Genomic DNA, 6,000 nt, shown 5'->3' with positions numbered 1-6,000 from the left:
ATTTGTTTTCAGAGCAAGAACCCACGGGGAACACAGGTTTGTCCTGTCTGACCTCTACACAAGCTGATTTCATGTGTAAAATCGCCACTCTTCTGCTTGAGTGTGTTAATAAGAGACAGCGAGAGGAAATTTGGTACAATAATAATTAAATGTAGGTCTATATAAATAGAATATATACACACTATCTGCAATTATGTCTATTTTTTGTTTTATCAACGAATAGAGTTCTGAACAAAGCCTCAGCAGAATTAATTGAAGTGCGTCTCTGCAGCATCAGTACATTGTAAAAAATTATTTTCATGATTTATGAAAATGCAAGATACCCACCACTAATGAGCAAAGAATTATAGAACAGTAAAAAATCTAAATAAAGTAAAAATAATTATATTAATTTAATAGACTATAATAATTATAAAAATAAATTGTTTTTAATTCAACACAAATTATTTCATCATAGAAGATTAATTAATTCAACCCCTTTGAATTAAATAATTTTAATCATGATTTAAAGGAACACTCCACCTTTTTTTGAAATAGGGCTTATTCACCTTCTTTCCTACATTTAGATAGGTGGGCAAATGCATTTTTGTCTCAGTGCATGCATTGTTTTAGTTTGACAGGGTCGGCGCTAGCTTAGCTTAGCATAATGAATGGAATCCTTTGTTGCCAGCTAGCATGTCCTGAGTAAAAGTGATATATAAAAAAAAAACCCCACCTAATTACTTCTTGTGGTCTGCGTATTCACAACGAGTACAAATAGCGATGCAGATTAACACTAGGCGATTTCCTAGGCAGATATTGACTTATATATTAAGGACTATATTAGGGGGAAGCACAGGCGAAGCACTGCTACTTGGGCGTGATATCTCTGTGCCCAAGTAGCAGTGCTTCGCCTGTGCTTCCCCCTAATATAGTCCCAAGTCAATATCTGCATAGGAAATCGCCTAGTGTTAATCTGCATCGCTATTTGTACCTGTTGTGAATATGCAGGCCACAAGAAGTAATTAGGTGGGTTTTTTTTTTTTTTTCATCACTTTTACTCAGGACATGCTAGCTGGCAACAAAGGATTCCATTCATTATGCTAAGCTAAGCTAGCGCCGACCCTGTCAAACTAAAACAATGCATGTATTGAGACAAAAATGCATTTGCCCACCTATCTAAATGTAGGAAAGAAGGTGAATAAGCCCTATTTCAAAAAACGGTGGAGTGTTCCTTTAAATATGCGAATAACATATTTGTGTTCACCAAGCAGGGAATGTTTTGATAATTGTGGCTTAAATAATTCATCATTATCAAAATGCCATTGGTGACATGTTGAGTTATTTTTAAGCGTATGCATGACTTACGTGTGAAATGCTCATGTTCAGTTCTTTGTATTGATTCTGTAAGATTGAATATCAGATTAGGTGCTGAGCTCGATTAACAGAACATGCATGTTTTGATGAGAATCACAGCCAAAACGCAGCCCAGCAAATTGGTGGAAATGTTTGGAGCATCTGGGATGATGTGAAGTGGAGGAACGTTTGGAGCTCTTGATTGCTGATTAGGGAGCGAGAGAGAGAGATCAGAGAGTGTGTGCCGTGGCCATGTGTCACACGCTGATGTAATTAACAGCTGTGTCACAGAGCTCAGGTGCTGCGGAAAGGTGCCAGAACCCCCTCAACCGCACCGGCCAGAGAGGTCCAGCTCTGCGCTTTCTGATAGACAGTACTCCAGCGAATTATGAGCCCATCATTTAATAATCACTTTGAAATGGACTATAGCTCCAGCTTCCTCTACACCCTGATTACCAAACCATCTTCAACCAGTCTATGTTTATGATGTAGGCTACTAAAAACGGAAGCGTTTTTCATTTGCATTTTTGAAAACGTACAGATGACAACGTTGTCAAAAGATCAGTGAAAACGACTAAAAACGCTGTATTCTGCTGCCAGGCCAGTAGATGGCGATGTCACTTTGTAAAGAAACACTATGCGACTATAGACTGAATATGTAATACGCATGCACGTGACATCACCGTTTTCACAACCAACGTTTTTGTCGTTTACATGGAGACGATAACAGTATCTTTTTTGAAATCGTTTTGAAACCCGTTTTCAAAAGATTGCATTTTCAGGCCCCAAAAACGCCACTGTCGTATAAATGAACGGCCAAAACTCGTAAAACGTTTTTTCAATTTTAGTTGAAAACGGTGTCATGTAAACGGCCCGTAAACAGTTTTGTGGACTTGTCAGATGAAGATTAGATTAAACCAGCTAAGACCAGAAAACAACATTAAGCTGTTTAAAAAAAAATTCAGCTTGCAGCAAAAAGAAAATCAGAAATGATTCATTTCATGATTTTAATGTTTAGATTAGATGTTTATCTCATTGACTTCTATTGTTCTTAAAGGAGTAGTTCGCTTTTAAATGAAAATTCTGTCATCATATACTCACCCTCATGTTGTTTCAAACCTGTATGAATTTCTTTCTTCTGCTGAACAGAAAGGAAGATATTTAGAAGAGTATCAGTAACCAGACAGTTTCTGGTCTCATTGACTTCCATAGTATATTTTTTTCCTACTATGGAAGTCAATGGGGTCCATCAACTGTTTGGTTACAGACATTTTTCAAAATATCTTCCTTTCTGTTCAGCAGAAGAAAGAAATTCATACAGGTTTGAAACAACATGAGGGTGAGTATATGATGACAGAATTTTCATTTAAAAGCGAACTACTCCTTTAAATTAAGCTAATTATTATTCATTTTAGGGCTGCCCAATTTGTGGGGGAAATTTAATTGCCATTTTTCTGATAAAAATTGTGATGGTGAAATATTACTATTGTAAAAATATAATAATATTTTTATTTTACATTAAAAACTGTACAATTACAATACTAATATTTAATTTCTTCATTTTCATACATCAAACTTTTATTTTGACAGAAAACCGGAGAGAGCCCATAATCACAATGAACAATTGGACAATTCTTGTTTTTTTATGGAATATTACAGTATTTATTATAAATGATTTATTAAAAAAATACTATTTTTTATTCATCTGCCCTCGTAATCTTTAATAAAAAATATTGGAATAAAATAGCTCACATGTAAGAACACAATGCAGTACATATATTTATTTGATTAAATCATAACTTGTGAGCCATATCACGATTTGATATTTTATGTTGATGAATCGTGCAGCCTTAATTAAATACAAAAATACCCCAAACATATCTGTAGCTTGTTTACAAGTGACTAGAGACATTATATAGGCCATATTACCTTTTGACAAGGCCTCCCGACAGCAGTTTTGTAAGATTCGGCTAACTGGAGACATTTTTCATTCTGTCTCCAAAAGTATAGCTAGGTCACCAACACACTCATACATGTCTGTCTATAATACTTCAGGATGTTTTTAGGCATGTAGGGCCACTGACTCTTATCGATCGAGCGAAGATATTTGGGTATTTTATGTTTGGACTTGGGCTGAGATAACAGGAAGTTCAGAGTATTGCCGTAGGACATTAAAGGAACCTCTCCACCCCCAGACTGGCTCATGGCCCTTTTGGAGGTTACAGCAGTCATTGATTTAATAAAAAAAAAAGGAGATGGTGCTCTCGAGAGAAAGGCTTGAAGCTTTTAAGCAGCAGAGAATCGGATTCTGCATTTTTTAGCCTGAAAGTTAATCGATATATGCATTTAGATTCATCACTCAAGAGTCCAGAACTAACAGCAGACATTTGGGTCAGACGGAGAGAAAGTTTTTATAAGGGCTGAAGTAGATGAGGATTCAAAGTCCTCTCTCTTAGTGTAGCTTTTTTAATTCAATGTATATTCATGTTCCATTTGATATTTAGTTTTTCTAGTTAAATGCATATGGGACACTATCAACTCTCATTAGACTATTAAGAAGAAACAAGTTAAATTATAATAATAATAATAATAAATAATGACAAAATACCCTAGAATAGTACTTTTAGTGTGTTTAGAAGAAAATACAGGTATTATTTAGCCCTTATTGTCTCATCCTAGATAAAAAAAATATGTTCTAAGGACATTTAGCTAATGTTCCAATTAGATAAGAAAACCTTATTTCTGAATGGTCTCTAAAAAAGTTTTTCTTGTATATTTGAACATTGAAGGGACTTGAAAATCCCATTCGATCATTTTGCAAACATTATGGGAAATATACTTTTAAATGATCTAAAAACAATCTGAAAAAAGTAGCAAAAAAAAAAAAACATTCAACTAAAACATTTCAGAGAAAAACAACGTTCCATGAATAAATAATGTATAAATAATGTTTGGTTACACTTTATCTGGTAACACTTTATTTTACAGTGTCCTTGTTACATATGTTACATATACTTACCATAGTAATAACAGTAAATTATGGATAATTACATGTAACTAACCCTCCACCGAATCCTAATCCTACCCTAACACTATAGTAAGTAAGTACATGTAGTTAATTAATATTACTCAGTACTTAAATAACCAATTACACTGTAACAATGACACCTTAAAATAAAGTGTTACCTTAAGGTGATGTATTTATTTAAAATAAAGTGTTACCTAATGTTTTTGTGCTAAACTTTGTTCAGACCTTTGCCAGAACGTTCTGAGAATATTACCCATTAGCTCGGATTTTGCTTGCTTTCCAGTGGGTTCTTATTGCATATGATATTCAATAATATATGGGCAGTGACACCAGCCCATAAAGTACATTATTCACTGTCATATTATGATATTTTATCTATTTTTGTACTGATTATTATATTTATTCTTTTCTCCTCTGAAAAAAAACCTTAGGCTGCACATGATGAATTTATTTGAGGCCACAAAATATAGCATATAGTTTCATAATCTAGTTGTCCAGAAGACTGAAATAAACAGACTTTCCCCCTATTTAAAGCATCTTGCAGATGGTTGGTGTAAATCTGGACACTAATCATGCAACTCTGCGATCAGATTATTTAAAGTGTCAGTATGTATTGATTAACATTCACGATGACATTTTATTTAGAGTGTGTCGACTAACAGTATTTACAGTGTTGAAGGAATGATTTTGATTGGACTGTGACCACTGACCGTAAAGAGCTCTCAGGACAGATGCTGGTTGTGTGTGTGTGTCCGTTGAGATCATTCTGGTCACGGCTGATGCTGCAGTCTTGCATGATCCGCTTGTAAATCACATGGACACTGAAAGATTAAACATGATGGTGTGTGTGTGTGCGCGCCACTGCAATAAATGTCAAAGTGTGAGTTCGATGCGATGCTGTTTTAGTCTAATGGTAAAGGACGTGGCGGCTGATGGAATGGTTGCAGGTTTATTTCCAGGTGTGGATGACCCTGATCTGTTCCAGGAGTCTGGGATTGAATAGTTTAAGAGCTGATTGCTCTTGCACACAACAGTAAATGTAAGAGTGAGAGTAATATGGGAGCCACTGCAAAGGTTGTATGTTCAATTCCAGAATGCAGTGACCTGGAAATGGAATTTAGACACTAAAAGGGCAATTCACTTAGAATGAATTGATCCAGCTGATAGCATAGCTTATTTGCACGCGCTGTCTGGGATGTCCTAGCATGCGATTCACTAAAGGAATTATGCAAATCAAAAAACTGTTGAACTTTTACGCACCGCAATTCCTCAGCTGTCAGCAAAGAACTAGAAGATTCCTTTAAATTATCCTTAGGATGGATGGTTATTGTTTTTTGACTTCTGTAATTAATTTTAAACCTATATTTTTACGTCTGATAACATGTCCGGAATGTAATTTTTATGCATAACTGTTTAAAATGAAAAACGTTATTAAAAATAATTATGTAAACAAAGTATAAATACTCACACACGTTCAAAAGTTGCATTTATGTGATCAGAAATACCGTAAAAACAGTAATATTGTGAAATATTAGTACAGTTTAAATTTGGGTTTTGTTTTCTATTTGAATATATTTTAAAATGTCATTTATTCCTAATGATAAAACTGAATTTTCAGCATCATTACTCCAGTCTTC

This window comes from Scardinius erythrophthalmus, assembly GCF_964197995.2.
Source record: "Scardinius erythrophthalmus genome assembly, chromosome: 24".
In the NCBI taxonomy this organism is placed as follows: Eukaryota; Metazoa; Chordata; class Actinopteri; order Cypriniformes; family Leuciscidae; genus Scardinius; species Scardinius erythrophthalmus.
Note: the sequence above shows the minus strand (reverse complement) of the source record.